This window comes from Rhea pennata, chromosome 3, assembly GCF_028389875.1.
Source record: "Rhea pennata isolate bPtePen1 chromosome 3, bPtePen1.pri, whole genome shotgun sequence".
In the NCBI taxonomy this organism is placed as follows: Eukaryota; Metazoa; Chordata; class Aves; order Rheiformes; family Rheidae; genus Rhea; species Rhea pennata.
The window spans coordinates 92902661-92915527 of NC_084665.1; positions in this window are offsets into that span (position 1 = coordinate 92902661).

The window sequence follows — 12867 nt, forward strand, 5'->3', positions numbered from 1 at the left end:
GTGGACTGTAGCCAGTTTTTGCCATTAGCTACTCAAGGTGCTTGAGGTTTGATCCCTGTAGTCATCCAAAGCAGGTGAAGTGAATCTGAAGCAGTTTTATGTATGTTTATTCCAAATTTGAGTTAAATTTTCTATTTCACCTAGACTCCCCGTGATGCTATGACTAGTGCGTTGTGACAGGAGGTGCCAGCACAAGCAGAGTCAGGCCCAAAGTCACTCCATGGCCCCCATCAATGAGGACTGCTTACAGGAAGAATTGGGGCCCCTCTGCAGGAGGAAAATCCAAAGGCAGTTCAGAGCTAACGAGCTTCTCCACACGATTCAGACAGAAGGTAGCTCAATGTACTTTTATTTCTCTCCATTACTTATAAGAGCAACCATAGGCATCCAGGCTCTAGAAACAGCTGCTTCACTGAAGGGCCTACAGTTATGTGGGATGAATCCAGGCCACATCCTACCCTGTTTTGGAGTATGCAGCAGAGTTGTGATGGTTGAGTGAACTCTTAGCTCCTGCTTAGATTTGCCGTCCAGCAGTTACGATAACTCCAGTGTACAAGAGTTTTCAAGGAAGTGGTGTATGTGTTTAATGGCTTCCAAACCCTCATTTCAAGCAAAGCTTCTTTAGTAAGGATTCTATGTTCAAGCAATCGAAATTACCCTTTCTCTAAGAACAGAAGGGCAAAGTGGCAGACGTGATGGATTTCTTTAATTGTTTAACTGAGAAACAGCGTGTTTCTAACTTAATCTTTTCCTAACGTTAAAGAAATAATGCAGATATTTCTTCATTCTCACTACATGAATTTTCCTTTCCATATTATCTACTGATGTATATTCCTAAGGTCCACGGAGATTGCTGTGGCCTCTTTGCCCTCAGCAGTTGACAGAACTCCTTATGTCCTATCTCTCGCGTCTGCTGCACATTTTTTTCTGGCCAGAAGTCTATTATTCTTTTTCTTCATTCTTTTATTAACCCCTCCAAAGTATTTAAATGCTAGTAAACCAACAGCAGAAATGTTAGGTATAGTATCTCTAACTGTGTGTACATACCCACGTATACACACTAGGTTGAAAAGTCACTAGCTACCCAGCTGCAACACAATGGGGTACAGTGCCAGGAGGGATCGAGGTGAAACAGCTAGGCAGAACAGCCCTAATTTGTTGTGAATGTAGGCAAAACATCTGACACTGGAGATAGCTCTGAAAATTAAAAGTCTGCAGGAGAACTAGTAGAGAACATAAAATCTTGACTTTGGTTACACGATCAGTGTGGGACACCTGAATTACCTCTCTAAATTATAATCTCAGACCCAGAAGCCTGGAGGATATCTGTGATCTTCTTCTGGGTCTCCTCGCCTCTGGGGCTGGAGCAAGGACTACTTAGGTCAGCAGTAGACTAGTTAATTGATTGCCTCATGCAGTTTCTTTTGCCTCTAGCCATCATATTTAAATCAATGGGAATATCTGTGGAGAAAAGCAGAATATAAGGAAGTGCTTAATTAAATGCTTATTATAAATAGCATTACTATTGTATCCTAAGGGTTTTTTTACCATTTATTTTTTACTTCAAGTTACCATGCATTGCTGCATATGAAAATAGCTTTAAGAGACTTGTAACTGAAAGAATACAAATAGATCCTTCTCCCAACTTGCACTCAAAAGCAGCTGTCCCTTTACAAAAGAATCTTTAAAAATAGAATTCTTCTATAACAAACAGTCTTATCTTGTAGTATCATCTCCTAGAATGAGAAAAATGTAGACCAAACATCTGCTTCTGAAAGTGGGCACAACATTGCCAGATTCTAAAAAGTTCATTATATAATATTCCTAGTTTTGAGAAATGTTGAGAAAGGCCAAAACTTTCTGTGGTCCATAAACAGTTAAACATTAAACTTCATAAAATATAATTAACTGTGGCTTTTATCTTATGATAGTTACAAAAATGTGTTTTAAAGAACGTGGAAAGTAGTTTAGATTCTCTTAGTGCTTGTCTTTATTGGCTTGAGTTGCAATGAGCTTAAGTTGCAAAGTTGCTGTATCCAAATACCCTGCTAGTCAATACAACATAATCCATGAAAGCTTTAGTGATCTGAATCATCTAATTCAAATTTTAATCACAGGGTCAGGTTTCAAGTATAAACACAAATAAAGTGCCCCATATAGGATTAGAGAGTCATCTGTTGAGCTACTAAATACCCGGACCAGCAGCCCCAAATATCAGTCACATCAAGATCTTTCCATTCCCTCTGCTCAGGTGTTCATTAAACAAATCCACATCCTGTAATAATAATGACAAACTCTTTCAGTTTTTCTGCTGTGTTGTTAGCAATAGCAAAGCGTACTTGTTACCTCTGCCTATGTGAAAGAAATGCAAAGAAGTTCAGTTTAACTCCTTTGCTTTTTTTCACCAGGCTTTTAAAAATGATGTGAATGCTGTGGCTGCATCTAAATTGGTATCAGGCGGTTCGGCCAGACCCCATGGTTCCACTAAAGTGCCCTGCAGTTCTGATGTGCAGCATCCACCAGCTCCTGTGAGCTGGATCTAGACCCTAGAGGAAGGCTCAGCTGGGTACCTTGCAACACCTCATCTAACGCATACACTGGGACTTGGTGACCCGCAAGTGAAAGAAATCACTGGGAAGCGATGCTGGCTCCCTTGCAGGCACATTACCCAAACCTGCTTCCAGAGAGGTATCTGGGTTCAGAGGAACCCATGAGCTCTGCATTTGTTGGTGGCTCTGTGTGCAGTTAAAGAAATCTAGTAGATCATCTTTGGAGGAAATCATGTCCCTCATTGACTGTGTAAGAAGAGTGTGCACATGGACAGGGTGCCATTTCTTTGTTTCATCTATGCAGGAACTGAAAATGAATTTTATGCTTTGCAAAACCTTAACTGGAGGTACTTACATTGTCTTTCTAGATCTCACCCTAAGCCCGTGATCAGGGGGCTCACTCAAGGTAACAGACAGTTAGTACTGACTTCCTGAAGCTGTAGGCCAGGTCTTAAAATCTCCAATCTTCAAGAATATTCAAAATCCTTTATTCTTATGCTTATCTGAAGGCATGACTTATGTAAAGAAAAGACATGCTAGTTTAACTTTTTGTAAAAGGAATTCTGAAGTAAACCTTAGGCAGACATAAAACAGCCAAAAACTGATCTTTACCTTCTCCAATAGACTTGACACGCTCATCTCGCTATCCCAAACTGTTTTAGGAAAGATCACTCCACCTTTGAAAAAGAACCTCTCACTAAGGAAATATTCTTGAATTAATTTTTCAATATTGACTGTACTTTCTGTGCTTCCTATGCTAAAATGAGTGTCTTCATACATATTTCAATGATTTTTAATGGAATTAGCAGCCCTCTGTGAAAATACCTTTTTATATGATTAATGTCACTTTTTAATGTGTGTCTGAATTTACTGACATAATATAATCTCTGTGAATTCAATATGCAGAGGGGCTGGCATATGAAATTATGCCTGTGGGAACACAGTTCTTTCTTTCTTTTGATACTAGACAAAAATCAGAGAGATGCAGCATTAATTGGCTCAAATAAGAAAAGCTTTAAATTCTGAAGTGCCTTACTCTGAATTTGGTTTGAATAATGTGACATTGCTATGATTGCACAAGCCAATCTGCCAATCCTAAATTCCACCATTTTTGAAAGTAAAATCCTTGCAGTGCCTCTGCTTTTAGTACAATGTAGTATCACAGACATACAGAAAATGAGGTTGGGGAGAAAAGACTTTGAAAGGTAGGAGTTTCTCTGACCAAGCAGGGTCCACTATCCCTTTATAACTACTGGCACACATTTATCCAAACTGCTTTTAAAAACCTTCAGTAATGAGAAATACACCAACTGCTTACTGATAGTGCTTAATCAAACCCTTACATATTTATAAAGTTTCCATAGCAGTCAAGTTGAATTTTCCTACTGTGATTTAATCTCCTCTCATCCCATCCAATAGTAATCTGCGGAACAGATCATGTTTATTTTAAAAGTGATTTATACACTTGAATATTGCTATTATTTCTCTTTTCAATCTATCTATTTTAAGATTATTCCATTGCTTTTAAACTGTATTCATAGGTTCTTATTTCTAGGTCATTATTTCTAGACTGCTTCTCAGGCCTACACTAGACTTTGGGGTAGGATGGAGGTCTTGGAAGAGAAAGGTAGGAAAAAGTGAAGTGGTGAAAAGGTGGAGTTGGTGGTTCATCTGTAAGCAAATTTAGCATACAAAACAAGAGTTCAAGACCAGTCCTGGCAGGAAGGAACAACACAGAAATCTCAGGTCACTCTCAGGGAACAGAGAACAGTCAGAACTAGCTGAGGACAAGGAGTAAATTCCCCACACTGATTTCTTAGGGTCTCCTCTGGGCTATCTCTTTCTAAGTCTGCGTCTTTCTGAAAGTGTGGTAATCAAAACCAGAGGCAGTATTCCAGCAGAAGTTTCATGAAAGTTGAAAAGAGTGCCAGTATTATTTTATTTGTCTCATATTCAGAATTTCTCCCATAGATCTTATGGGTTACCTTCCTATTTCCTGGGATGATGGTTGTCCTTTTTTGTCAGAGAACGATATTGCTAACTTGTGTTCAGCTTGTGATGTCCTATAGCCACTAGGTTCTCTTTTGCAGGCCTGCCATAGCCCTTACTACATTTTTGTCTTCCTGAATGCAGATCCTTTAATTCATCCTTGAATTCCTACAATTTCATACTAATTTTTTCAGGTCATTTCTCCAACTACCCAAAATCATTTCAAATTCTAACCCTATCATCCTCCCAACTTCATTTAATTGTCAGGCTATGTTATTTGTAAATGTAAGGAGTACCCTCTTTAGCTGTTATCATAGAATCACAGAATCACAGAACCAGTACGGTTGGAAGGGACCTCTGGAGATCATCTAGTCCACCCCCCCTGCTCAAGCAGGTCACCTACAGCATGTTAGACAGGGTTACATCCAGGCAGGCCTTGAAGATCTCCAGAGAAGGAGACTCCACAACCTCTCTGGGCAACCTGTGCCAGTGCTCTGTCACTCTCACAGGGAAGAAATTCCCCCTCACAGTCAGGCAGAACTTCCTGTGGTTCAGTTTTGCCCATTGCCTCTTGTCCAGTCACACGGGACAACTGAAAAGAGGTCACTAGTGGTATTTCTGAGCAAAAGTGAGCCCAGGCTGCCCTGTGGAATCCCAGCCAGCACCTTCTTCCTACTTGGCAATAAACCATTAGCAGTTTTCTCCTGAATACACTTTTCCAGCCATTTTTGTATACAGGTGTATCGTATTTTCTCTTTCAATCGCATTTTTTCTGAGAACCTAGCTTGTTCCTGAGAGAATCTAGGAGAGTTACATGAAAGAGTATCAAAAGCTTAACTGAAATGAAAATACATGATATCTGCTGCTTCTGTTCTATCTGCAAATGCTACTATCCTGTTGCCGAAAAAAGTTAGCTTGCCATAATACATCCTTGACAAACCCACATTATTTTCTGCTTACCTCTTTGTGATCTTTCACAACCTTAAAAATAATTCTTTACAGGGATTTTACAAGCCTTGAGGTGCAGATGATCCTTCATTTTCTCTCTGTTTTAAAGATGAGCATGGTGTTTATCCTTTTCCAGTCTTTCAGAACAGATCCTCCTCAAGTTCTCAAAGATTAACATCAATAATTCTGAAAATTCTTTAGCTATTTCTTTAAGTAGCCCAGAAGGAATTTTACCTAATCAGCTCATCTGAAAACAACTCTCATGTCTAAGTAGTCTCTAAACTCTCATTCCTTTTCTAGGTTTTCCCTACTTCCTATCATCACTGCTGTTTTATAGAACAAGAGACAGCTGAGGCATCGCCTGCATAAAGTCTTTAATTACAGAGATTTTTTTACTCAAGACAAAAATCTAACAGAAAACATTTCAATTGTTTATAAGGTTATTTCCAGAGAAAAATAGATTCTGTATTTTTCAGAAATCACTTTCTTCATTTAGATGAAAAACATGTTCTGGGCAGAAAGCAATTATCCTAACTAGTCATAGAAAAAATCTTGTAAAATAATAAGATGGAGAACTTAATGTGTACTTTAAATAGGATGTTTGTCTCAACAACAGACACTACAGCGTAATTCAACAGCAGATATTTTACCGATGTTTTTTCTCTCCTGTCTACAAGAACAGTCTTTCTGTTTTCCCTGTTTTGCACAGTTTTTCTGCATTTCATCCAGCCTTCTTTGTTTATTAATGTTAGCTTATTGTTTCTTATTTTACCTCATTTGTCAGAGTCAAGCAATATGAACAAGACAGTGCTAAAGGAAGTTGGGGTATCTCTCCATAATAAGACTTGGAGAGCTTTGCTGAAAGTATTCTAATACAATTAACATGTCTTCCAGCACTTTTTCTTTGTAGTTTTTTACCTTTTACATGCAATTAGATTGCATTGCTTTTCTTAAATGACAATGATGGAAGAATACAACACTTTCTCCTTAGTAGTAAAATTTACAAGACATGAAAGTGAACTTGGGAATAAAGCAAAGATGAGCAGTGATTTGAGGAATACTCAGTAGGAACACTCAGTAATATTTGATGTGTAACAGTAGAAAACATAAACCACTCAGTGTGTAATCCAGGAAAGACTGAAAAGAAAAAAAAAAAAAAGAACAAGAAGAAAGGAACAATGATTTATTTAAGGATAAAACCTCCTTGGGGCAATAAGCTACAGGAAAAACATACAGACATTTGTTTGTGATAGTCTGAGATTTCCTCATCTTACCTAACAACAGAGAAATAAAATAGATTGCCTTAAAATTGCTTCCACCCAGACATATCTATGGTTTCTTTGGTTATAATACAAAATCAAGGAATTAATAAAACTCTCTCAGGACAGAATTTTGTCTGTAATTGAAGTAATATAATTTAAGTGGAAGATACGTGTATGGGAGAAAGAAGGATCATGTGTTGGTGATTTTTTTAGAGACTGGGTGTTTTGTGTTGCACGGAAGACTGAGATTTTAGGAACTATTGCAGAGGTGACACTGTCTCCCAAATAAATCATGGCTTACTGTGCTAGGGGAAATGACACGCTTTTCTTCAGTTAGACAATCATCCTGCTTTGCAAGAGATTAAAAGAGATTCCTCTTCACTATATAAGATGTAAAAGACATATTTTTACAGTCTCTGTTAGGAAAACAGCCCTACACAGGGTCTTTCTACCCATTAGACATAGCAGTCCAAACTGCAGTTACTGTGTTTAGCCCACAGGTTAGCTTCTGTGGACAAGAAGACATTGCTGGGACACAACCACTTTGCTGAATGTATTTGTCACAGCAGCAGTGGCAACTGCAAGAAGCAAACGCAAAGCAGGGAGTGGTGTGTAACCTAGCAGAGACATGAAATACTGACAAAGTATGTCTTAGACAGAATTTAATAATATCGTGCTAAAAGGATTGTTCCCAAGGACACTACTGGAGAATGAATGAGGTTAAATGGGATGGGAAGGATTTATACCCACAAAAGTTTGGCTTGCTACAGAGAGATACAGCTTAGAAACACAGATAAACTGAACAAGCCTTTAACACAGCCCCTGCATCTGAAACTGTGGATGTTTGCAATTGTCTTAAGCGAAGATGAAGGGGAAAGTCGAGCTCTGAATCTGTTCATTACCAGTGATATTACAAGTATGACTCTTTTTGTGGCACCAAAGACTCAGCTAGCCTCATCCCTGAATGCATTTAGAATTATTGAAAAATTGCAAACACAACCCACAGAAACAGTCAAAGAGTAGTTCATTTAGTTAAACCTTCTACCTCTGTATATTATATACCTTTCACATAACAGAGAACCACAGAATGAAAAACATAAATACTAGAAACCTGAAAAAATGAGCTGAAATACTTAAGTACATTTGAAGAATTTTGCACAACTCAATACAAAAATTTCCATTTCATAATCTGAAAATTTTTATAAACATCAAACTTATTATCAGACTTGCTCTAATCTACTGCAGCATTTCTTTTCTTTTTTTTTTTTTTTTCCCTCTCTATTTTGTTAGTTTGGGACTTCAGAAAAAGAGACTATTGTATGACCTTTGAGATAGAGAAAAAAAATCAGATTGTCTGATACCAATAACAGCCTATTCATTAGCTATAATAACTATAATACCCCATGGACGTACAGTAGAATTTGTAAACCTGGGTGGATGATTTAACTTTTCTGGGATGTACAATATATAGACTTTCATTAGAATGAAATACAGGAAATATATGTCAGAAAATCATATTTGCTCTGAGCCCAGGATGAAAGACGACTGAAGGTGAACAGCCGTTTTACTCTTCTGTTTGAACAGGCAGAAGACTTCAAATTTAAGATTTTGCTCAAGCAGGTCAAGTGCAACATAACTGGTCTTAGTAAGTCTAGTTCACAAAGATTCTCCACATGCATACCCTTCAAGGAAAGAGTATGGGAAAAAAATCACAGCAGTACCAGAGAAGAAAAGGAATTTAAAATCACTTAAATAGGGTCAGCAAATATGGAATAAAATATGTACTTTTAACTTCTGTAGTTGGTGCATCAGCCTCTTTAAAACAAGATATTTTATAACTTTCCATTCCTTAACGAAACTGACATGATGTTATAAAAATATATTAGCAGAGTTTTGAAATTCCAAGTACATTATTAATAATGATGTAATTCTGCCTCTCTACCTACCTGATATATAAACTAAACTTTTTCTTCAATTCAGTCCCTTATAGAAGCAGAAAATACAAGTTTGCAACACATAAAAGTGATATACATCAAAGACTAATTCTTTCCACATTTCTGTGAGACTTACTTGCTAAAGGTTCACTCAGTTCTCTAAACCTTTTGTAACAGCAAGACATATAAACACATACATTTTGTGTGTGTATGTTCATGCTTACATTTTATCTCATATTAATTTATATTACAGGAATATTTTTAGTTTTCCAGTTTGGGATGACCAGTCTAAGACTCCTGAAAGAGCATTAACCACAGAGCTGAGCACTTTAAATAACTTAGGCAAATACCTACTTGCCAGATCTGAATTTTACCAGAGGCTAATCCAAATCTGAATACCTTCCTTGAGATGCAAAATGCTTCCAGAACAAGGAAATTCAATATAAAGAGATATGACGGGAAGGGTTTCTTCACGTATCTATAGTTTTACTGTCTTTTTCATTCCCTGTCAGCCACAGCAGCTCAATATGTGGAAGGCTTCTTCAGAAGAGAGAGGATTAGCCTTTCCTTGCAGTTTTTTGCTGTGATCAGGAGTGACAGTAGTTTACTGATCTTCTGTTTACTAAGATACTGTGGTTAGTTTTTCTTGCTTTTTCACTAGTAATTTCCTTGAGTAATTTCACAGCAGTTTCTCATCTGCATCTCTCCCTTATTACCTCTTCAGATCACTAATGTGAGGAAAGCTGACAACACTGGGATGATGAAGAAACAATTCATACTGATTTTCCTGCTGTTTCCCACATAGTTCCTCATCCATATTTTCTCATGATTGTTATGACAGATTTTTATTAATCTCTTCTGAGAGATTATTTCAAAAGTTTATTGCAGCTAATCAACATTTCATTTTTCACTTGAGTAAGCTAAACATGATAAATTCCCACTAGTGCTAATTTGTGATTTTTGTAAGTTAATGTTAGTATTTCACTATGTGGTTTCATGTGGGAAAAAAAAGATCTGCTCATCTGAATTTGAGCAGAAGGGCAAGCAGTTTTTGAGTATTTTAATAGTGGTTCCTTAGATCTAGGAACAAAACATCAGGGACATTTGTGTCAAAACCAAAACAGATCTTGTTTCTGTCTCATCAGACAAAAAATATAATTATTCACAGTATTCATAAAGGTTGGGGGAAAGAGGGTAGTTTGGGATCATAACTACTAGTTAAGCATTTATTCATTTTTTAACTGCTTACATTAGTCAGATGTCAAAGAGTTATTCAGAAAGTTAATGAGTTAGTGCTTTTCTGCTTGGTGTAGAATTTTGCATATTTTATATAAAAAATATATATTTTGTATATATTTATATGCTTTCAGTGGACTCAAGAAGAAACAGTTTGGTCCAAGACTACTTATATTTGCTCTTTTTGATCTTTGCTCTTAGTGATGGTAAAGGGGTAAGCCAAAGCTTATCACATGTCAAGGTTGAATTAGAACTACATAAAGGGTTATCTCCTATGTACAAGCCACAACACAGACATCCCTACATAGCAAGCTCACTTCTAGCAGAGTTTCCTCCTGTGAGTATGGATGGGTCTGTCACACTCAGACCATCCAACGTTCTTCTCACTAAAACAACAGAGATCAGCAGAAAATATGCAGAAGCATCTTTTATACAAATAGAGCCCTGTTAGTGTTCATAAATTGCCTCTGAAGATCTTAAGAGTCTTCTTTAAACTAGTGGAAACTATTCACTGAATATGCTGTGAAAATACTCTTTAATCTGCAGAACAAATTATACGCTATGACTATCTGATATTTTGAAATAAATGGCTCTTGACTAGTTTTGATGCAATTCAAAGATTGATATTTTGGTCATGGTCATTGGTTATTGTGTCACAACTAAACTATATGAGTGCAGAGCCTCTCCCATTCCTCTGCCTTTGCCTGACATGGAGGGGTGCAACAAACACCCGTCCCCACCATTACTCACTGCTGGGCACAGTGTGCCCCAGAATTTGTGCATATAGGTGTGTAATCTCACAGCACCATGTGCTTAAACCAGCAGTGGGCATAACCATGCTAGTAATCAACCCATCTGTTCCTTAATACTTACGAGTGCCACCATGCATGGTGACTACACCTTTCCAGTAGCCCTCTGCAGAACATTAAGTTCCGTTGATCTCTCATGACTGCTGAACATTAGGAGGGGAACTGCTAGAGGAGTATTAGTAGGAAAAGTCCTTTTGAACAGGTCCTCTTGTCGCCATCTGAACACACTAACAGACTTAGAGTGAAAATTCCATATTAAAAAAAAAAAACGACACAAAAGCACAAACCAAAGCAATTTGTTTTCCCTCTTATCAAGAGGGAGGGTCAGAAAGATAGTTTATCCTTTCCACTTTTTTTTTTATACAAACCAGATGTTTTTATTATGAAAGCAATTCTTATCTCAAGCAAAAAGACAGCGCCCTATAAAAGAGGTCTAGTAATGATAATGCTAAGGGATGTATTATCAGTAAGCTAGTTTTTCTGCTTCACTCTTCACTGAAAGAGAAGAAATCTATCTTGTTATTATCACATTTTCTTAAGATGATTTTCAGCAATAGCAATTCCTTTAATAGAACTTAGCATTTCATTAGAGAGCTAAAAAATATTTCACGTAATGAATTCACAGTTCCAGTAGTTACAGGTATTGATCTGGGAAGGAAATCAAAAGGGAGCAAAATGATTATGAAACAAAGATGTCCAGAGACGTATTGAAGCTATATTGTAAGGAGTAAGTGGCTGCTTTCTGTTGAAATCCACAAAATCTTTGTTGCAAAATATCAAGGTGAGATGTTTTTCCCAGTTTATGCACTTTACTTGGTCCTTTAAGTTCCTGTGACTTTCCACAGGACTGACATTTATAATAAGGCTGAAAACTTCATCTTCGACCTCTTGCCTCTTTTGAATATACATCTACTTACTGATTGTCTGGCCTTCCATAAGTTGTCTTAAGACTGCTGGAATTTTCAGGCAAATATACAATATTAATTTTCTTTCTTTTTTTTTCCTTTTGTTTTTAGATTCAGGCTGTTTCCTTGAACCTAACTTTTTAATAAATTTGTCAATTTTCAGATGTTGAACAGGATATCTGCATTCCTCTTTGCTGGAGCAAGATTTCGTACTGGCCAAATGTAGAGTTGTTTGAACACAGAGGTGAAAGTGAAAACATCAGATCAGGGCAGATTGGATTAGGGAATACTAGCCCTTCAATTAAGGAAGAAAAGTCATTCAAGAACTTCGTTTTTACAGCTGTTCATATTCCAATCTAATCAAGTAAGTGCTGCCAAGATAGTCTTGCCTGATAGAAAGGGAAAGGCCAATGAGATAAGGGGTAAAGCCTATTTGCATAAGATAAGTTCCTACTTTCAAATTCCCTATTGTCTATAACATTTTTTTTCCTACTTTCTGGGCTCCAAATACAAAGGCCTCAACTTGTGTGCAGGCTTAGTTGTTGCCACATCTCTTATTTTTCTTTGTTTTCTCTAATGCCATCAGCCCAGGTACTTTTAAGTTACCAGTCCTTTCGCCTTGGCTTCCTGCCCTCCGCTAGACCATCTTCTATTAAGTCCTAGAAATAAACTTATTTTCACGTCACATTCACAGTCTCTTTACACATTCAGATCTCTCCTTAAAATTTCCTTTGTCTTATCTAATTTCCACTCAACATAAGCCACCCCCACAGCCAGTCTTACCTGTGGTGTGATCTAGGGTCTTGCTTCATCATTTCCTGCCTGGAGGTAAATCCTAGAGTTATGGACCCAGCACTTCCCAGCCCTTCCTAGCAATGGATCTGTACAATATATCTCTATGACAGAGAGCACATTTCAATGTATAGTTAATGCGGGTGCTGCTTTTGCATTCCCAGATACCAACTTCACCTCCTCCAGAGTTTCCTCCATCCTGGGTTGAAAAAGTGTGTCTGGCTGAGCCTTATGGCACAGCTCTGTGACCCTCTATTTCTTTTTTCTCCACCAGAGAAGAATGGATTTCTTTGTGGGAAAAATACAGCATTAACTTTCTAGCACTATAAAAAATCTATCAGTGATAATCTTTCCTTAGCTTTTACTGTTATTTGTATTCCAGACTAATAAAGTGAATGCTATAAATCTTCCCTAAAGAATTTTTAATGTGACAAGAATTTATT